Source organism: Nomascus leucogenys, chromosome 5, assembly GCF_006542625.1.
Source record: "Nomascus leucogenys isolate Asia chromosome 5, Asia_NLE_v1, whole genome shotgun sequence".
Classification (NCBI taxonomy): Eukaryota; Metazoa; Chordata; class Mammalia; order Primates; family Hylobatidae; genus Nomascus; species Nomascus leucogenys.
The window spans coordinates 22,718,535-22,741,811 of NC_044385.1; positions in this window are offsets into that span (position 1 = coordinate 22,718,535).

Genomic DNA, 23,277 nt, shown 5'->3' on the forward strand with positions numbered 1-23,277 from the left:
ATTTTAATGTTAATCTCATCCAAAAACATCCTCATGGAAACTTATGTTTATTCAAAATAATGTTTGAATTGGCCCAGGCAATTGACACATAAATTAATCATCGCATCCCTGTTCTCAAGAATCCCAAGTCACCCATCACCCCAAGAGGCTCAGCTGATGGAGGCTTACCTGATAGCACCTGCACATAGTGTCTGATGGGCAGGAGAGCGCAAGGGAAGGGAGCTGGATGGGGGCCCTCAGCTAATGGAATTCAAGGATAAACTTTACATACAATGTAGGGATTCAATATTGGGGGAAATTTAAAGACACACTGTTAGTTCTGCATATTCATACTGTTTCAAAGCAATGCAAATCACAAGTACTGAGTGGAAGAGCATGTGGTTTCAATTTTTGAATAAATTACCATGACTTAGTCCATCCTTCCAGGGAGTCATATCTAAATAAAAATCATGGATATGAAAATGAAAGCAACCATTCCTAACCTCAATTTCAAGGGTTGGAAGGAAACACATTTTGTCCTTCTTTGAGTTCAGACACTTGACAGTTTCCAGGAATTCCAAATGGCTACTGAGGTGATTCTGGTAATGAGACCATTCTGTAGAAGGATCTTGGGGAAGTGTTTTTCTCTAGGAGAAAATTGAGTGTGTCACCCAAGAGAGCAGCTGAAGTTGGATTGAGAGGGAAGCGGGAATGCCACTTGTGGACGGGCTACTCAGGAAGTCCGTCTTGACATCCCTTGAGATATCAAAGACCACAGTCTCCCAGGCAGGGAGCCAGAGAGTCAGGGGGGAAGGACAGCCCCTCAGGAGCAGAGGGGTGGGCCTGTAGTTGGAGCCTGAGTCCTGGTCTTGGCTCTTCTATTAACTATTAATGTGACTCTGGGCAACTGCTACACGGGATTCTCTGGATCTCTGCTCCATGATTTTTTAAATGAAAGGATCACAAATTTGAGTGCTGTTATCACCATGCAGAGGCAGTGAAACATGGGGAAGTGGCACTGAGCACCAGGCTCATCTGTATACCAGCCCACTGCTTAGCCTTCCACATCTTGCCTTCCCATTCATATTAACAACTTGGTAATACACATGAAGCACAAAGCTGTTCCTGCCGCAGAGTAAGGAACCCAGTAGATTTTAAGTGCATAAACATAAAACTCAACTGGGGGAAACTTATTAAATGTGCATATTCCCAGGCTCACCTCACAGACTCCAAGCAGGCAGACCCTGGAATCTGCATTTTTAACAAGCTTTCCTTAATGCAATTTTGAAGTGAATAATCCAGAGAACAGTTTGAGAAATAATGAATAGAATAAGTGATTTTCAAACTTTTCTTGGGATGATCTCAATAAGAAACCAATTTTATGTCATGATCCAATGATCCAACATACAAAAGATATTCACATATACACAATCAAAACAGATATATTAAAGCAATGTATAAGGCTCATCTTGTATGAAGCATTCAATTTATTTTGTACTTTTTTATTATGGTAAAAAACACAGTAGATGTGCCATCTTAACCATTTTAAGTGTATAGTTCAATGGTGTTAAGTATATCCACATTGTTTTGTAACAGATCTCCAGAGCTTTTTCATCTTGCAAAACTGAAACTCTATACCTGTTAAACACTAACTCCTCCTCCTCTCCCCACAGCCCTTGGAAACCACCTGCTCTTGTTTGAATGTGTTCTCTCCAAAATTCAGATGTTGAAACTTAATGGCCAATGTGATAGTATTAAGAGGTGGGGCCTTTAAAGGGTGATTAGACCATAAGGGCTCCTCCCTCATGAGTGAGATTAAGGCCCCTATAAAGAAAGCTTCTTGCAGCATTCAGGCATATTGCCCTTCTGCCTTCCACCATGTGAAGACACAGAATCCCTCCTGTCTGGAGGACACAGAGCAAGGCACCGTCTTGGAAGCAGAGAGCAGCCCTCACAAGATGCCAAACCTGCCAGTGCCTTGATCTTAGTTAGACTTCCCAGCCTTCAGAACTGTGAGTAATAAATTTCTGTTGTTTAAGCCACCAGTCTATGGTATTCTGTTACAGCAGCCTGTTGACTAAGACAACACCATTCTAGTTTCTTTATATACTTTATATATATTATATATATATATATATATAAAATATACTTTATATAATTTGTGGGTGGCAAGCCACCCAGGTGCCGAGGCAAGAGACTGAGGACACGAGCTGTTCCAGTATAATAAAATACAAAATAAGAATAGCTATACTAGATCTAGATCATAGACATGATTATATATGAATATCATTAATCATTAGTACTTATTCTTTACTCCAATACTATAATAATCTTCTCTCTATAATCATAACCTAGGAAAAACCAGGCCATACAGAGATAGGAACTGAGGGGACATAGTGAGGAGTGACCAGAAGACAAGTGTGAGCCTTCTGTTATGCCCAGACAGGGCCACCAGACAGGGCCACCAGAGGGCTCCTTGGTCTAATGGTAACGCCAGTGTCTGGGAAGACGCCCGTTGCCAGGCGGACCATGGTCTAGCGGTAGCCTAAGTGTCAAGGAAAAACACCCGCTATTTAGCAGACCAGGAAAGGGAGTCTCCCTTTCCCCAGGGGAGTTTAGAGAAGACTCTACTCCTCCACCTCTTGTGGAGGGCCTGACATTAGTCAGGCTTGCCCGCAGTTATCCAGAGGCCTAACCATCTCCCTGTGATGCTGTGCTTCAGTGGTCATGCTCCTAGTCTGCTTTCATGTTCCACCCTGTACACCTGGCTCTGCCTTCTAGATGGCAGTAGCAAATTAGTGAAAGTATTAAAAGTCTCTAATAAGCAGAAATAATGGCATAAGTTGTTTCTCTCTTTGTCTCCTCTCTCTCTGCCTTGGCTGCCAGGCAGGGAAGGGCCCCCGTCCAGTGGACACGTGACCCACGCGGCCTTACCTATGATTGGAGATAGCTCACTCTCCTTATCCTGCCCCTTTGTCTTGTATCCAATAAATATCAGTGCAGCCTGGCATTTGGGGCCACTACCGGTCTCCGCGACTTGGTGGTAGTGGTCCTCCAGGCCCAGCTGTCTTTTCTTTTATCTCTGTCTTGTGTCTTTATTTCTACACTCTCTTGTCTCCGCAAATGGGGAGAGACCCACTGACCCTGTGGGACTGGTCCCTACAATAATTCATGAGTAAAATCCTATAGTATTCATCCTTGAGACTGGCTTATTTCATTTAGCATAATATCCTCAAGGTTCATCCATGTTGTAACATGTGACAGGGTTTTCTTTTTTAAGGCTGCATAATGTTTCATTGTATGTATTTATGTACCACATTTTATTTATCCGTTCATCTGTTGATGGGTATTTGGGTTGCTCTACATGTTGGTTATTGTGATAGCCAACCCTCCACCGCCCACCCTCGCCCTGACTCCTTCCCCCTCTCTCTCCCTGCTGACTGTTTTTTTTGGTTCGACTTCTGGTAGTAATGTTTTTCTCATCATGCCATGATGAACATTGCCATGCAAAGATCTCTTTGGTGTCCTCCTTTGAATTCTCTTGAATATATGCCCAGAAGTAGAATTGCTGGATCAATTGGTAGTTCCAGTTTTAGTTTTCCAAAAAAAAAAACCCATATTTTTTCCATAGTAGCTGCACCATTTCACATTCCCAGCAGCACAAAAGGGTTCTAATTTCTCGACATCCTTGTTAACACGTTATTTTCTGTTCTTTCGATAGTGGCCTTCCTTATGGGTAAGAAGTAGTATCTCACTGTGGTTTTGATTTGCACCTTCCTAATAATTAGTGATACTGAGCATCTTTGCATGTACTTATTGGCCATTCAGATACTTTCTTTAAAGATCTATTCAAATCCTTTGCCCACTTCTTAATCAGCTTGTTTGGTTTTTGTTGTTGAGTTGAAGTTCCCTATATATTCTAGATATCAGATATATGATGTGCAATTATTCTGTCTCATTCCATAGGTTGCCTTGTCACTGTTTCTTCTTATGTGCAGGAGTTTTTAAGCTTGATATAGTCCTATTTGTGTATTTTTTGTTTTGTGGTCTGTGCTTTGGTGTCATATCCAAGAAATTGCCAAATCCAATGCCCTGAAGATTTCCCCTATGTCTTCTCCTAGGAGTTTAATAGTTTTGGGCCTTAGATTTAGGTTTTTAATCCATTTTGAGTTAATTTGTGTATATGATATAAAGTAAGGATCCAACTTCATTCTTTTGTATGTGGATATTCAGTTTTCCCAGTATCATTTGTTGAAGAGACTATCTTTTTCCAATTGTGTAGTTTTGCTACTCTTGTCAAAAATCATTTGACCATATATGCAAGGGTTTATTTCTGGATTCTCTACTCTGTTTCATTCATCTATATCTATCTTAATACCACTACCACATCATCTTAATTATTTTTGCATTGTACTGTGTTTTAAAGCCAGAGAATGTGAAGCCTCAAACTTTGTTCTTTTTCAAAGTTGTTTTGACTATTCAGGGTCCCTTGATGTTCCATACAAATTTTAGGATTTTATTCTCTAAAAATGTTATTAGAGTGATTATTCAAAAGTCAAGAAACATCAGATGCTGGTGAGGCTGTGGAGAAAACAGGAATGCTTTTACACTGTTGGGGGGAATGTAAATTAGGTCAACCATTGTGGAAGACAGTGTGGTGATTCCTCAAAGGCCTAGAACCAGAAATACCATTTGACCTAGCAATCCCATTACTGGGTATATACCCAAAGGAATATAAATCATTCTATTATAAAGATACATATACATGTATGTTCACTGCAGCACTATTCACAATAGCAAAGACATGGAATCAACCCAAATGCCTATCAATGATAGTCTGGATAACAAAAATGTGGTACATATACAGCATATTATGCAGCCATAAAAAGGAATGAGATTATGTCCTTTGCAGAGACATGGATGAAGCTAGAAGCCATTATTCTCAGCAGACTAACTCAAGAACAGAAAACCAAACACTGCATGTTCTTGCTTATAAGTGGGAGCTGAACAATGAGAACACATGGACACAGGGAGGGGAACAACACACAGTGGGAACTGTCAGTAGGGGTGGGGTGAGGGAGAGCAGCAGGATAAATAGCTAATGTATGCAGGGCTTAATACTTAGGTGATGGGTTGATAGGTACAGCAAGCCACCATGGCACACGTTTACCTATGTAACAAACCTGCCCATCCTGCACATGTATCCCAGAACTTAAAATAATTTTTAATGCCATTAGAATTTTATAGGGGTTGCATTGAATTTGTAGATTGCTTTTGCATAGTATGGACATTTTAACATTATTAAGTCTTCCAATCCATTAGCACAGCATGTCTTTCCATTTAGTTGTATCTTCTTTGATTTCTTCTAGCAATGTTTTATAGTTTTCAGTGTCTTAGTCTGTTTGAGATGCTATAACAAAACCCCATAAACTGGGTAGCTTATAAATAACAGAAACTTATTTCTCACAGTTCTGGAGGCCAGAAAGCCTAAGATCAAGGTGCTAGTAGGTATGGTATCTGGGGGAGGGGCAGCTTTCTCATTTGCTGTGTCTCACATGGTGGAGGAGAAAACAAGCTCCCTCAGTCCTCTTTTACAAGGGCACAGATCGCATTTCTGAGGGCTCCACCAAGATGACCTAATCACCTCCCTGAAGGCCCACCTCCTAATATCATCACATTGATGATTAGGATTTGACATGTGAATTTGGGGGTGGGAAGGGAACAAACATTCAGAACATAGCACAGTGTTATTTTGTATTGTTTTTATCCCATTTTGCTTCACTTTTTAAAATGCTATCTTTGACCCACTAGTTGCTTTTGCAAACCACAAATTGAAAAAAAATGTAGAAACATGATCTCTAGTTTCTTCTCAACAATTTGTAATAAAATCAATGAGCCATCTTGACACAGGATTGCTACAAACCCTCTGTATTTGAACTTGAAATACATGGTGAATAACTCCCTCAATTAGGTTTTGTTTCTGCCGTGTGATATTTGATTTGACCTTGAGGAACAAATGGCCCCTCACATTGAACAAAGCCAAACAGACAAGCTTCAATAAAGCTCAAAGTAGTTGATATCTGTAGAGAGAAACAACCTCATGTACTTAGGAAGGAAAATCTTGACAAATAAGCTCTGAGCAGGGACAGAGGCTCTGAACAGCATTGATAGTGGTGATGCCCAGATGCTGAGAAGATGGGGAATCTACCCTACAGTGCGGAGTTTAGATTTTCCCTCCTCCATGGGTGGCCATGAAGGAGGGATGTGTGTGCTCTGGGGCACCTCATCCTGGGCCCTGGAATCTTCATGAAAGTAAATGCACTCACCCAGTGCTTGAAGTGGGTGGCTTTTCTTGTACCAGGAAAGCAGCCAGGTTTATATCTGTTTTGATGAAGGGCAAAGCCGACCTGGAACAGAATGCCGGGGCAGAGTCGGGGCTGCGGGACAGGGATGCTGCTGTGACCTGTTGGTTACTTTTTTTTTTTTCCTTTTTTGGAGAAAGTTTCTCTGTCACCCAGGCTGGAGTGCAGTGGTGCGATCCCCACTCACTGCAACCTCCACCACCCAAGTTCAAGCGATTCTCCTGCCTCAGCCTCTTGAGTAGCTGGGATTACACGTGTACACCACTATGCCCAGCTAATTTTTGTATTTTTAGTAGAGACAGGATTTCACCACGTTGGCCAGGCTGGTTTCGAACGCCTAACCTCAAGTGATCTGCCTGTCTCAGCCTCCCAAAGTGCTGGGATTACAAGCATGAGCCACCGCACCTGACTGGGTTATTTTCTATTTCTCAGTTAACCTAAATGAACTCCCATTTTGCAGGTAGAAAGTCAGGCCACCTTATAATTTAGAAGCTAAATTTGGAGAGAACAGAGACATTCAAATCTTCCTGATGTGTTCCCAGCACTCTCCTGGGATGAACAGCCCAGGGCAGAAGACGAGCCAACTACTGTGATGCAAGGGAGCCAAGGGCCCAGCCTGGGCCTCTCCTGCCTGCTTTTTGTTCCTCTTTCTTCAAGGCTGAGTTTCCCTGGGTGAGAGGAGCTGTGTGAGGCATCAGAACTGGCCCACCTGCTTCATGCAAGGTTGGGTTTTGTATCTCCTGACCGGGAAGACATCACACTTCTTCCAAGGAGCACATTGTGACAATGGCGGCTCGCTCTTGCCTCCATGTGAAGTCACAGAAAGTTTTTCTCCTGCTACCATGCGTCTGAAACATCACCATCCTGTCATTCAGGTTGACCCAGGAGAAACCCACAAGATGGATTGTTGGAGTCCCTGTGTAGGCTGGACTAAGCCAGCTACCACATCCTCCCTAGTCAGGCATGAGGGCAAGAGGACAAATAGATGGACCCCCCTCCAGGCTTGTGTCTCATTTCAATTTGCTTTCTCACACAAACACACTGAAATCAAAGAGGCAGCAGTCAACCAAAGGACATGGAAGGCGATGGCATCAAACCACGTGAAGTCACATTTATAATTACCTCTCCCTCTCCACCACCCAGCAGTGCTGATTGAAACCTGAAAACGTCCCCCCGTATCTACCTGACGTGGTTATTTTGGTTCTTTGCAGCAAATAATTACTTATTCTTCAGGCTACATTTTCTATTGTCAAGTCCTGTTGTGTTCAGGACTGCATGTTTCAGTAACAAACTGTTGGGGTAAATGCAAGTGACTTGAAAAAAAATTAAATAATTCTTCTATTTATAATCTAAAATGAATCCAGTGGAGTGTTCTCACATTCCACTTGTCACAGGTACAACAGAAGGCAATAAGAACTTTAGCACAGATAGCTTCAGGCAGCCAAAGACGGGGATGGGGAGAGGAAAGAATGGGGAGAGAGAGGGAGAGAGAGACTGACCCCCATGCCCAGGCTGTGGCAAGCACACAGGAGAGAGGAAAAGAGCTAAACTTCACCTGCTGTGTAGAAGAGCACTCAGGACTTGGCCCACTTTATTCATTTCATCTTCTGAACTATTATGTGAGGGAAATTGTATTAGTCCATTTCCATGCTGCTGAATAAAGACATACCCGAGACTGGGTATGTCTTCAGTCATGAAAAAGAGGTTTAATAAACTCATAGTTCCACGTGGCTGGGGAGGCCTCACAATCATAGTGGGAGGCAAGGAGGAACAAGTCGTGTCTTACATGGATGGCAGCAGGCAAAGAGAGAGAACTTGTGCAGGGAAACTCTTTATAAAACCATCAGATCTCTTGAGACTTAATTCACTATCATGAGGACAGCACAGGAAAGACCCACCCCCATGATTCAATTACCTCCCACTGGGTCCCTCCCATGACACTTGGGAATTGTGGGAGCTACAATTCAAAATGAGATTTGGGCGAGAACACAGCCAAACCATATCATTATTATTATCTGTTTTACAGATTAAAAATCTTCCAAAGGCTAATAGCAAGTAAGAGTAACTGGATGTATATTTCAATATATGGTCAATATATACTCAAAACACATGCTGGGGCCACACTGCCACTGGGGTAACCCGTCCTACCCTCCCACATGCACTCCTGACTTGGGGCCTGAGGCTCCTGGCAATACCATAGGGGATGGGAATGAAGAGCTCTGCAAGGGGAGGGGAAGTTTCCTCTCCTCTTTGGCTCTCCTGGTCCCTGTGTGGCTCTGACGGACACTGTCCTCAGATTCCTGTTTTTAAAGACCCAAGAGGTAGCTGGGTTAAGGCCAAAGAACACTGCACGCAGAACAGGGAACTTTCTAGTCCCCACTCTGCCACTACAGGCCCACGCTCTGACTTTCAGGGACTCCAGGCACTTCTGTGCCTTTGCAATTCTCTTCCTCCATTCAAAAGTATTAATGATTATATTTTACAACTGTGTTGGTATAGAGATGAATATAATCCAGGCTGAATTCATTATCACATATTCATTATGATTGGAATTATATTCTTTTCTTCCTTTTGATTTTAAAAGAAATGAAAATAAAAACGTTTTCGCAGACCTCTGTCACAGGTCTTAGTCACTGCACCTACTGTTCCTAATATGGAGGAGTTGATCCTGTGTCACAAAGTAGCTGGGTGACCTTGAGCAAGTCAGATGACCTTTACAAGTTCCCATCTTCTTATCTGCAAAGTTGGCTTGCCTGTTCCACAGAGAGTGGTACTGATCATGGAAGGGAACTGCAATGCTCAGAATTCAGCCAAGCAGAGCCTAGTGCTTACTGCCTCACCTGCGAGACAGTGAATGGAAATAGGCCAGCTCTCTGGGGTGGGACAGAAGCCAGTGGGGTACTTCTCGTTCCAAAAGGGGCTCAGCCTGGCCAAGCTGGTGTGCACAGACACACGACACAGCAAGTCACGGTCACCAGGAGCCAGTGGACTGCAGGGTCTCTATAGTTAACACCAAGCACAGCTGCATCTGGTACAGTTCAGATGCTTCTGGCCCAGAGAATCTCATAATATAGTTCTTGATCAAAACTTCAACACCCAGACTCATTTCTCCCTGACTCATTTCAACTGGTACTTGTTTCTCTGATTTTTGATCCTTTTTACCTTCCAGTTTGGCCACCCGCTTTTTCGCCTCTCCCAACTCTCAACCCTCCTCCTTTAGGTCCTGTTTATGTTTTGCACTTCACACTCTCAGCCAGGTGCTTTGTCAAGCCAGTGAACCCTGCCGCTGCCACTCCTGGACTCACTCAAAGTCAAGGGGTGCCCACAGGCAGCTCTGGTGGAGCAAGGCCTTGGAGGGCTGGACCAGACAGTGAGGACTCCAGGGAAGGTGACACTCAAGGGTAGACAGCAGGCAGGCTAGGAGCTCTGGCAGCGAGCAGCGGGTTCTAGGTGGCAGAGCAGCAACCACATAAATGCCCATATGTTGGAGAATTGTTGAATGAGCAGAAGTGCAATGGAGTAGTCTGCAGCTATACAAACTGAAGTGGAACACTTCCCAGGACACTGTGCTAAGTGAGAAAAGCAAAGCACAAAAGAGTATCCATAGTATGCTGTCTTTTGTGTAAGAAAGAAGGGACTGGAAATTATATGTGTATCTGATAATTTGGCAAAAGAGAATCACAGGGAGGATAACCAAAAAAAAAGAGATCGGTTACCTGGCGGAGAGAGGAAAGGGTGGGAGGATGGGAATGGGGTAGAAAGGATGGGGGGGAGAGGGGTAGACACTTTTCTCAGTATTTTTTATAGTTCTTTTAGTTAATTTAATTAATTATTTATTTAATTTTGGAGACAGGGTCTCACTCTGTTGTCCAGGCTGGAGTGCAGTGGCACGATCTCAGCTCACTGCAACCTCTGCCTCCCAGGATTCAAGCAATTTTCATGCCTCAGCCTCCTGAGTAGTTGGGATGACAGGGCCATGCCACCACATCCAGCTAATTTTTGTATTTTTAGTAGAGACGAGATTTTGCCATGTTGGCCCAGCTGGTCTCAAACTCCTGGCCAAAAGTGCCTGGCCATCTGCCTTGGTCTCCCAAAGTGCTGGGATGACAGGTGTGAGCCACCACACCTGGCCTAGTTCTGACTTTTAGAATATTTTGTATACTCAAAAAAATAAGCAAAATCATCAAGGACTGGGACAAGGTGGGGGAATTCAAAATGGAATACAAACAGAAACAAATGATCCCAACTGTATTCCAAATGAGTAAAATAACTACACTTAGGGAATCTGAGGGTACAGAACAGATATAAGGAACACATTTTGAAGCACTGTAATGTACTCAAGTTAGATTTGTTTTCAGAGTGGTATACATTACCAATTCCAAAACTTCCCTAAGTGTATTGTAAGACTGAGCAAATAATTAAATATAGTGCAGATAATGAGAGAACCAGCTTTCTCACTGTTGGCAAAGAGTTACAAATAAATAAAGTGAGGAAGCTAGAATGAACCCTATGGTTTTGGAAGGGGAATTAGGGAGATACCAATATGACTTCAGGCTCATAGTGCTCATTCTGTCTCTCTCACCCCACACACAGACACACATGCACAAATGTAGAAATGAGTATGTGTGTGTACACTGATAAATACATATACACGTAAGAAATATTTTTCTAGCTCTGACTGCTTAGGGGGCCTAGAAACAATGACACCAAGGAAAGGGAAAACCAGTCAGCATACCTAGTGCCTAGAACTTGGTTTTTCTTTTTTTTCTTTCTTTTTTCTTTTGGAGACAGTCTTGCTCTGTTGGTGGCGTGATCTCAGCTCACTGCAACCTCTGTTTCCTGGGTTCAAGCAGTTCTCATGCCTCAGCCTCCCCAGTAGCTGAGATTAAAGGTGGGGGCCATAATGCCCAACTAACTTTTGTATTTTTAGTAGAGACAGAGTTTTACTGCCTTGGCCAGGCTGGTCTCGAACTCCTGGCCTCAAGTGACGCACCTGTGTCGGCCTTCCAAAATGCTGGAATTATAGGCATGAGCACTGCGCCCTGGCCTAGAACTTGATTTCTTAAGACAATTTTCCATTCAGAAGAACCAGGGCTTCTTTGAGAAATGGCTAATTCCAGGGGTGGGGCATTGAAAATACAAGATAAGCCTGGAACATCTTGTGATGTCAGAAGCTAAGGAAAGCTTAAAACAGGATGAAGCCTTGTCAAAACAACAGGGGAGGAGCTTGAAGAGGTTCCCACTGGCCCAATATGGGGCATTTTGAACACCACCACCACCAACACAACAATGGACTATATTCAATAAAACAAAAGAATTCATTAATCTATACCGATATAAGTGTGTAAATAGATATAGAGAAGAAACAGCTCTTGCAGAAATAATAAAATTAGAAAATCACCACTGGAAGCAACCACAGTAATTGCTTCAGGCTAGACTCATTCATAAGTAAGTGCAGTGGGAGAAAGCACAAGAAACAGGATTTTTAATAGTTTCAAAGTATTTACCCCTAAACTACTTATTAATTGGAAAGGGAAAAACATTAACTTACAATTTAGAAATCTGGCCGACAGCACCTTAATCATACGATCAAAGTCAACATTACTTGTAATCAAAATAATTGACAGGCTATGACTCCTGATATGCACTGAGAAGAACAAAGTATCACTTCTTTGGTAGTCTTGTCAAAAATGCATAACCTGAATCTAAGCCTGAAGAAACATCAGACAAATCCAACTTGAAGGCTACGCTGTAGATAACTATTGGCCAGTACTATTTCAAAGTTTCAAGGTCAGGAAGGACAAAGACCAAGGAATTCTTCTGTATTAAGAAGACTAAGAAGACAAGACAAGTCAATGCAGCATGTGATCAGGGACCAAGGAAAGTATGTTAGTAGGACAATTGGCAAACCTTAAGTAAGGTCTTCCACTAGAATCGTGACAATGTTAATTCTGTGATTTTGATAATTGCACTGTGGTTAGGTGAGAGAATGTCCGTGTTTTTAGGGAAGTACTGGCCTCTGTACACTCAAGTATATAGAGGTCTCAAACATCTTAGAAAAATAATTGTGTGTGTGTGTTTCTGTGGACAGAGAACAAATGATTGAGCAATTGTGGTAAAATGTCAATTTGGGAGAAATCTCAGTGAAGGGTATATGGAAATTCTTTGTGCTGTGTTTTTTAATCCTGAAATTATTTCAAAATAAAGTTAAAAAATATAATACAGATGCTAGTTGCTCACATTACCAAAAAAATGCATCTTTTTAAGGTATTTCAATTCAAATTGATTAGAATGTAACTTTTAAACTGACAACAGCACATAAAATGGTTTTAAAGCTGAGGTGTAATGTAGTTCTTCCCCAACACTTACCATTTGATATATTTTTAATAAAAAAACCATAACATGTTCCTGTCAAGAAATCAAAGAAACAAACTCATTGCTGAAAGGGATGCAGAAGGAACAATTAGTCCAACCTCTCATTTTAACAAGGAAACAGAAGCTCAAAGAAGGAAAGTCCTTTGCCCAAGATCATAACAGAACTGAAAGATCACCGTCATCATCCTAATTTAACAGTGAAAGAAGCAGACCCATAGAGGTTGACCCAAGCCCATGCAGAAGAAATGCATGCTGGAGCACAAGACTAGAACCCAGCTGACAGCCGGATCCCCTAAGTGAGAACGGAGAACCAGCTCAGCCGCTGAGATCTCTGCCCTGGGGCCTGTGGCATGACCTATGCTTTACTACAGTGATGTAAAATTAGCCACTTAAGCCACTAAATCTGGGTTCTGAGCCTGTCCTACCCCTAAAACTCATGGACTAGCTGCCAGCTTGGCCCACACACCACATTTCTCTGTTAATTTACAGGTGTACTCATATCAGTTAGCTATTGCTACATAACAAACTAGCCCCAGATTTAGTGGCTTAAGTGATTTATTTTTCACAATTCTGTGAATTGACTGGGTGGTTCTTCTGCCAATCTTGCCTGGACTCACTCAGGCTGCTGCATAAAGCCAATGGGATGGCATGGGGCTGAGCTGAATTGGGTGGCTGCACCATGTGGTCTTTAATCCCAGTCCTCTTCACAGTTTGACAATTTCAGAGCGGCAACATTAAAAGTGAATAAGAACAGAAACTGCAAAGCCTCTCGAGGCCAAGGCTTGTACATTATAGTATGCCACATCTGACACACTCTATTGGTCAAAACAAGTTACAAAGTCAAACCAGGCTCAAAGGAATAGAGAAATAAGACTCCCCCTTTGGATGGGAATTGTTGCAAAGAATATGTGGCCATATTTAATCTAATTAGCTTTGTAGGTTGTCACTAGAGGTGCTAACGAAATAGAAGTCATACATTGGATTCCCATGTCATTCAGAGAGTGCAGTGTTTCCTAATGGTGGTCAGCAGCCGTCTCCCAAGGGCAGGTCTCTCCCAAAACCATCTTCCTAGCAGTGAATAGCTGGATGTGAAGAATCCCATGACTGCCTCCAGACCAGCATCAGTGTGGCCACCTGAGACCAAGCTCCTTAGCCCCAACTCACCTACAATGGATGGCAGTGGTTTGCTTGGGGTATGTGTGGCTCTCCTTCTGCGGGTCCCTCTTCTTCACATGTATCCTCCCACAAAACAGAGTAGAGCCCCTTTGGGCCCCTCGGTAGTTCATCCCCTGGAGAAGAGTTTTAAATACATAGAGCTCCTGCATGTGTGGGGCTGGGTGGGATTTGATTAAGAAAGGCAAGGATGAAGTCAGTTTTCCAGGCTCACAGGCAGGGCTAGAGAAGCACCTGAGGCAGGAAGAAGCAATTCCCAAGGGTGGGACAGGTACTGGTGTGGAGGCGGGAGTTTAGTTCATTAGGAGAGTGAGGCAAGCAAAGTAGCGCAGGGCAGGAGGATACAAGGACATTGAAAGCAGATATATCCAGAATGGCATTACACATAGAGCATTATTCCGGGAAAAAGTACAAGCTGACTATACCCACTTTGTGTCACCAAAAATAAAATTGTTCACTGTCCTCTCTTTGCATCTCCCTCACCTCTGTCACCCTCCAAGAGTTCCTGGAAGGGGTTGTTATCCTCCCTTTATTGATGAGGAAATTGGACCTCAAAACGGTTTCCGTGACTTGCCAAGGATCACAGAGTTCATGAAGTAGAGAAATCAGAGCTTAAACCCATTGTTGTTTTGTTCTCTTTTCATTGTGGCTCAATTTCTCCACTTTCTTTAAGATGTGAAACTTCAGTCAACCTCTTTGTGCCAGATTCCCTCCATCTTGAAAACAATTTCTGCCGCCTCCTACCTTCTCTGCTACAGGATGACTAATGTCCGTGCAGAGCTGCAGGACTTCTGAAAGAACCACATGCTTTTGGGGCCAGAGGAAGCCAGCCACCTGGCTGTGTGTTCCCCTTCTTTCATCTACTGCTAAGGGCCTTGGCCCCTGAAGGGCAGCAACAAGAGCACCAGCTAACTTGAAAATTCACTCTGCCAGAAGCCCTGCTGAGAGCTCTGCACACCTTCGTCTATTTAATCATCCCAAAGACACTGTTGGGAGGTATAGTTACCAGCCCCGTTTAGCAGGTTGGGAGACTCCGAGGTTATCACCTGCCAAAGGCCACAGACCTAGAAAGTGTTAGAACTGGGACAAACCCACATCAGAATGATTCCAAAGCCCTTACTCTTAGCAGTAAGACCTCGATGTCTCCCTGGCATTGTTAGGAGTCCTCAAATCCATTGTCTATGGACTGAGTACAAAATATATACATATTCTATGGAGAATAATAACATATAGATTCATCTAATCATTAATATATTCCTTGGAGCTTTCTTATTCTCAGTCAATTGTGTACAAAAATTGCATCAACTCAAAAATGCTGGCATTCTCTGTCCTTTAGTCTTTATCCCAGTGTTTGTGTCACTTCTTCAACCAGGTAAACTCCTAGTAAGTGAGACTACAGAAAATAGGGTTTCTTTTGAGTCCTGCCTGGTCCTACTCCAAGGTCTTACACTTGATACAGATTTAGCTAAATGGTTGATTACAACAACCTCTGTTGTTGTAACAACTCCTCCTCATATTGGCCCACAGAATGATACATCTCAAGTCTCCTGCCCTGTATCCCACTGGAGATGCCCTAATGTGGCCTGCATGCTTCCAACAGCCTGGACTGTAATGAAAATAGCTACCACGTATTGAGCACGTTCTGTTCACTAGGCTCTATACTCAGTGCAGGGGATACCGTTGTGAAAAAAAACAAAGCGCAGAGCTCAGCTATTGTATTAATGCAATGTGGGGTGGCATTTGATTCACATAACCACCTAGAGGAAGGTATCATCTTCTCCCTTTTACTGATGGAAAAGTTATAGAGGAGCAGAACTTGAACTAGGGTTTATCTCAATATGTTTTGATTTGTGGGTCACTACCCATTGTTGGATTAATGGGTGCTAAATGTATTTAGTGAGTCATAACTAACATTTATCTTAATGGATTGGTTTGGGATGGAATGATCAGAGTACATAGCATGTAATAAAAGTATTATTTGCTGAAGCTTTTGTTTCATTTACATACACAGACGTATAGAGAGTTGCAATATATTTCTTACTGTGAGTCATGTCAGAAAACACATGAAAGCCACTGGTTTGTTCAAATCCCAATCTGTTCTTCTATTTTCTATACTGTCTCCTCAAAAAAATAAATTTCCCAAATTATTTCAAGATTCTTTGGAAATTTCCTTGAACATGTTTGGCCCTGATTCTGCTTTAGAATATGCTGCCAGGCTCAGGCAGTGTGGCTATGCCCCATACTCCCTCCCACTGGAAAGCATCATTTCGTGGGCTTGCTGAAGAGCTCTTTCCCATGTTGGCAATCGCAGGCAGCTCCCCCTCGCCCAACTACTGTCTCAATTGGTTTTACCAGCCTAAAGAGATGCACAGTCGAGTTCCATGGCAACCACCAAGATAAGCTAGAGATCACTTAATTTTTGATATCACTTAATAATAATAAAAGGGCAGCAAATGGCACAAGAAAGAGCACAGGTAATGACACCTAATCTCTTGAGGGCTAGAACCATGGTGATATACTATGTTTCCCTCAAGCTTTTTAGCATGGAGCCATTAAGACAGGAGACTGAAGATACAAAATGATGTCTGAAGTGTTGTATTAGTCTGTTTTGCGTTGCTATAAAGGAACACTTGAGGTTGGGTAATTTATAAAGAAAAAAAGTTTATTTGGCTCATGGTTCTGTAGGCTGTACAAGCATGCACCAGCATCTACTTCTGGTCAGGACCTTTTACTCATGGTGGAAGGTGAAGAGGCAGCAGGCGTGTCACATGGCAAAGGAGGGGGCAAGTAGCAGGGGAAGTCCCAGGCTCTTTTTAACAACGAGATCTTGCACGAACATATTATCATGGGAAGGGCACCAAGGCATTCATGAGGGTCTGACCCCATGACTCAAACACCTCCCACCAGGAACTACCTCCAACACTGGGGATCACATTTCAACACGAGATTTGGAGAGGATAAAAATCCAACCTATATCAAGTGTCCAAGGCTTTATGTGGCCCTTTCATCTGAAACTACACTCCTCATCTTGTATTTGTGATCCATCTTCTGAGGAACACTAGGCATTCAGCAGCTCCTCCCATGGCCGTAGGAGAGGATGGGACAAAGAAGCAGTGGGTGGTTCTATGGAAACAGCACTACACTCCCAGTGAGCAGACTGGGTCTAGTCCCAGCTCTCTCTCAACACACATGGACTTGAGCAAGTCATTTGGTCTCTTAAGCACTAGTTTCTTCTTCTCAAAATGGGAACAAAAAGGATTTACCTTATTTACGGAATGATGAAGATGAGTTAAGATCATATAAGAAAGCTTTTTATAAATATAGGGCACATTTTCATATCTTTATATAAGGAAATAAAGAATACATAAAATAAGTAAAAAAAAAACATAAATAAATGTGCCTTATAAATATAAGGCACATTTCCAAATTGAGATAGTAGTAGTAAGAAAAATACTAGTAGCAATAGCAGTAGGAAAAATAGTAGCAATAGTAATAGCCAATGCTTCCTACAATCTCAAAGTTCTATTGCACTCAGGAACTTGGTAAAGCATACTTATAATTACAGTATGTTCCTAATGACAAGAGACAAAATATAATACAAAATATCCTAAACTATGCACAGTAAAATCTGTTAGAAGGAAATATATCTAAATGTTAGTAGTGATTGATTTGGGATAATGGGATGGTGGCTTTTCTTCCTATTCCCCCATTTTTCAAATTTTGTATGATGAACATATAAATATATTTTCAAATAAAATAAGTAGTTATTAAAGTTAGTAGATAAAAGACAACATTAATTTTAAAATAAGGAAAAAAGATAAGTGATTTTTGACAGAAATGAGTTGAAAAGTTCTTGGGAGGAGCCAGAGATTCCAGGAGTGTCGATTTGCACTCCCATTGCCCAAAAGGAGGCAATATGAATATCTGAGTCACTAGAAAGTTATTGTTATAATAAAAATGGTACGCATCAAAGTCTACCAGAACATCACTATAATGTTCTCCTTCTTAGCTATGTAACTTGAGAAGGTTTTTAACCATTCTGAGACTCCATTTCCTCAGTTGTAAAATGGCAGGAAGATTAAATGAGAGAGGGTGCAGGAAAGCCCCCACTTGCTCCTCTTTGTCTTCCAGCAAGGATTTTGTCATGTCTTTTTACTGTAACTCTTTTACCTGCAAATGGCATAACCAAATCCACCGCCAACCTCTCAAAAAAAGAATCAAATGATACTGGAAAGGCACAGGGGCAACTCACAGATGGCAAAACAGGGGCAGAGTCAGACTTCAGGGCATCGCATGGCACCTGAACCAAGAGCTGGCAAGCTGTCTCAACTGAGACAGCAGCTCTCACCATCTGTCTCCGGGGCCACATGTCCTTATGTCTTCACTCTGTGACATCCGTTCTGCCTTTCTCCCCTGCAGATGGGCAGTGTCGTGTCTGCTTTCCCACATCACAACAGCTCACAGCCCATGTCTACTCTCCTCAGTTCTAGCCTCTCAGAAACTGACAGGAAGTTACTCACCCTCAAGTCTTAATGCACAAGAGGCGGTGGCTAATTGGCCAATGTGGTCAGGTGTTCATCCCAGGTCCAAGCAACTATCTTTTGTTCTACCTTTTGGAGAATTGGGCCCTCTCAGAAAAATGCACATATGTGCAATTTTCACACCTACTTTTAAGGGGTTCATAGATCCTCTAAAGCATAAACATAAGCCATGAACCCCAGATGAAGAATCCCTGGTCAAGAGAGTTTTATTGTTATAATGCACCTCCTCTACCTCTCCCATATGTGACAGATGCAGGAAAGTGACTCATGAATATAATTTGCACAAAGTAAACGTTCAAATTGCAGAGGGACTTCTTACAACTCGATCATAAAAGAAGGCTCCTTGGATACAGACACAGCAACAGCAATTCTATATTGCCTCTAATTTCTAATTGACAATGCCAACCACGTGTCTTTAGAAACCATTCCCATACACCTCTTTAGCATTGTGCCCACCTGCAGCACCAGCCAATAACATTGCCATGTGATTGTTTAGCTGTATCACTCGCTTCTGCCTCTGCATTTATATACACCCACACTATCCTCTTAAGATGCATAATAATTCTAATCCCCCTTCCTTTCCTATTTTCTACCTAGATGCTGTGAGATAGGAAACCCGGGATGAACAACTTTCTGTTTCATGTGACCCTCTCACAACACCACTGCAAGTTGCATACTTTGGTCAGGATTCTGAATAGCAAAAATACACAAACAAAACAGAAATATAAAAACCAGTTATACAGCAGGCGTGGCGGCTCATGCCTGTAATCCCAGCACTTTGGGAGGCTGAGGCGGGTGGATCACGAGATCAGGAGATCGAGACCATCCTGGCTAACACGGTGAAACCCTCTCTCTACTAAAAATACAAAAAATTAGCCGGGCCTAGCGGCGGGCGCCTGTAGTCCCAGCTACTCGGGAGGCTGAGGCAGGAAAATGGCGTGAATCCGGGAAGTGGAGCTTGCAGTGAGCCGAGATCGCACCACTGCACTCCCGCCCGGGCTACAGAGCGAGACTCTCGCAAAAAAAAAAAAAAAAAAAAAAAAAAATCAGTTATAAAGTACTAGCTTATATAACTGAAAAGTCCAAAGTTAGGTATAACTGCATGCAGGGGCTCAAAAAAGTAATTCAGACCATGCCCATCTCTCTCTTCTCAGCTCTCAGTTGGCTTCATCTTAGTCAGGACCTATCCAGAGTGACCCCCGGCCAGGTCTGGGTTTATAGTCTCCTTTTAGTTAGCATCTCCAGTAGAAGGAGAATAGTTCCAACAAAGCCTCAAAACTGAATCTCAGTGGAGACACTTGAATCATGTGCACAACCCTGAGGCAATCAACATGGCTATGGAGGTGGAAGACGCTCATTGGCCAGGCCAAAGTCACATGGTTGCCCCCGGAACTAGTCCACTCCAACTATCTGCTTACCAGGAAATCTGCCCCACCAGAACCATATGGGGTGAACAGTGTTTCTTCAAAGAAAATTAGAGTTATTGTCAGAAGAAGGAATGAAAAATAGGCACAAAAAAAGCACAAGTCCATTACTTTATTTAATTCCCATTTTCTTTTTTCTCAATTCTCTCTTTGGAATCTTGATTTTATAGCATCTTCTCACAACTCAGAGCAAAGACAGCTATATTAAAGTTCAGCACTGGGCCAGGTCCAGTGGCTCACACCTCTAATCCCAGCACTTTGGCAGGCCAAGGTGGGCAGATCATTTGAGGTCAGGAGTTCAAGACCAGCCTGGTCAATATGGTGTCTCTCCTAAAAATACAAAACACAGCCTGTCTCTACTAAAAATACAGCCTGTCTCGACTAAAAATACAAAAATTAGCCAGGCATGGTGGCATGCACCTGTAATGCTAGCTACTCAGGAGGCTGAGGCAGGAGAATCACTTGAACCCAGGAGACAGAGGTTGCAGTGAGCCGAGATTGTGTCGTTGCACTCCACCCTGCCTGGGCGACATAGTGAGACTCCATCTCAAAAAATAAGTAAATAAAAAATAAAGTTCAGCATCGATCCCAAGGATCTCTCCATTGTAATAGTAGCTTTCTTTGGAGTCAAGTAGGACATAACATGTGGTCCACACAACTCTCGTGTGCCCAGAGGGATGAATGAAGAAATCGGAGTATAACTTAGTGTTCTCCATAGCTCACACCCCAGATAAGAATACAGATTTTTTTTTTTAAGTCTCGGACCATTACTACTGGTTTTATAATCTCTATGCATGTGCCTAGGCTTCACAGATCGTGACTCGGGAAGCAGGGCCATATGCTCATAATTAAAGATAATTAGAAGGAATATACACGTGACCTAGACTTTTTTTCAATAATCCCACAAAAGGGAATCTGATCAAGCATATAGTGTTCCTAGTTTTTTCATTGTACAATAACCAATAGAAGTTGGGCTGTATCACATTTCTTCTCTAAAAGCTTAAGAGGGAGTGATTGAATTTGTTTTATGCCCTATTTAATACTAACACTTGCCTTGCCTACTTCACAGTAGGCTCCAAAAAGCAAAGGAGATAGTGTGTGTGAATGTACTTTGAAAATTATAAAGTGTAATTAGAAAGCAAGCTATTATTAAATAACAAGTAAAGTCATTTATTACATCATTCAATAATTATTTACTAAGTACAGTTTTTCAAGTATTATAGCATTTGCTAGGGCTACAAAAATGAATAAGATGGATCTCAGAGGTAGCACACTTCTAGCAGAAAGCAGACACATGAACAGTGACAGCACAGTGAGATTAGAGGTGGGTACAGATATTGCAGCAGCTCCCAAGTCACCTTATGAGGATTCTCCAGTAGAGAGGCCATTTGAGAGGAGGTGGGGCAGGAGGTCCGAATAGAACCCTCCATCAATTGTCCTGTCCACAGGAACACCAAATTTGATGACTGTCTACACAAAAGAGTACCTTCATAAGATCCCAAAATAAGGTGAGTGATCACAGTACCTGGTTTTAACTTCATATCACTGAAAGATGCACTGAAGAGGGTAGGAAAGACAGTCTTGAATTGCCAACACCACCCCTCCCTTACCCCTTAGGCAGTGGCAATATGACATGGAGACAGAATTTGTGCAGTTGGTGAAGGGATAGCATGGCAACTGTGGGTCTTTGCATTGGAACTCAGTGCTGCCGACACTGGACAGAACTCCGCTGATGCCAGTGGAGGGAGCATTTGGATTCTGCCCTAGCCAGAGGGGAATCAACCATCCCGGCAGTCAGAATTTGAGTTTTGCCAAGCCTCACTCCCACGGGCTAAAGTGCTCTGAGGTTCTAAACAAACTTGAAAGGCAGTCTAGGTGACAAGGACTGCAACTAGGCAAATCCTAGTGCTGTACTGGGCTTGAAGACAGTAGACGTGGGGGGCATAAAACCTAGTGAGACAACAGCTGGAGTGGCTAAGGGAGTGCTGGTACCAGCTTCCCCTAACCCCAGGCAGTGCAGCTTGCAGATCTGAAAGAGACTCCTCCTTCCACTCCAGAGGAGAGGAAGAGTAAAGAGGACTTTGTCTTGCAACTTGAATACCAGCTCAGCCACAGTAGGATAGGGCATCAAGCAGAGTCATGAGGCCCCCATTCCAGGCCCCAGCTCCCAGACAACACTTCTTGACACAACCTTGGCCAAAGGGAATCTACTGCCTTGAAAGGAAGGACCCATTTCTGATAGGATTTATCACCTCCTGATTAAACAGCACTTGGGCCCTGAATAATCAGCAGTGGTACCCAGGTCGTACATGCCATGGGCTTTGGGTGAGACAGACATGCTGGCTTCAGGTGTGACCCAGCGTATTCACAGCTGTGGTGGCTAAGAGGAGAAACTCCTTCTGCTTAAGAAAAGCAGAGGGAACAGTAAAGGGGACTTTGTCTTGCAGCTCAGGTACCAACTTGGCCACAATGGGGAAGTGCACTGAGCAGGATCTTGGGGTCCCCAATTTCAGGCCTTGGCCAATGGCACCTCTGGACTTAACATGGGCCAGAGGGGAGTCCACTGCCCTGAAGGGTGAGTCCCAGGCCTGGCAGCATTTGCCACAAGCTGACAAAGAGCCCTTGAGACTTAAGTGAACATTGATGGTACTCTTGCAGTATTCCCCATGGGCCTGTGGTGGTGGTGGACATGGGGAGACTCCTCTGCCTAAGGAAAGGGCAGGGAAGAGTGGGAAGAACTTTTTCTTATGGTTTTGTTGCCAGCTCAGCTACAGCGGTATAGAGCACGAGGTAGATTCCTAAGTTTTCTAATGCCCCGCCCTGGCTCCAGGGTAGCATCTCTGGACCTGCCCAGGGCATGGAGGAACTTGCAGTCCTTAAGGGGAGGACACAGCTTGGCTGGCTTCACCACCTGCTGCTTAAGGAGCCCTAGGGCCTTGAGCAAACATAGATAGTAGCCAGACAGTCGTTACAGCAGGCCTTGGACAAGACCCAGCGCTTTACTGGCGTCAAGTCATCCAGCGCAGTCCCAGTGATGGTGGCTAGAGAGGTGCTTGTGTCACCCTTCTTTCCGAACTCCAGGCAGCTCAGCATAGAAAGAGAGAGAGATCCATTTGTTTGGGAAAATGTAAAGGAAGAAAACAATTCTCTGCCTGGTAATCCAGATAATTCTTCAGTGTGTGTGTGTGTGTGTGTGTGTGTGTGTGTGTGTGTGTGTGTGTGTGATGAAATCTCACTCTGTAGCCCAGGCTGGAGTACAGTGGCATGATCTCGGCTCACCACAACCACCACCTCCCAGGTTAACAATTATCTTGCCTCGGCCTCACAAGTAGCTAGGATTACAAGCTCGTGCCACTGCACCCAGCTAATTTTTTGTATTTTTAGTAGAGACGGGGTTTTACCATGTTGGCCAGGCTGGTCTTG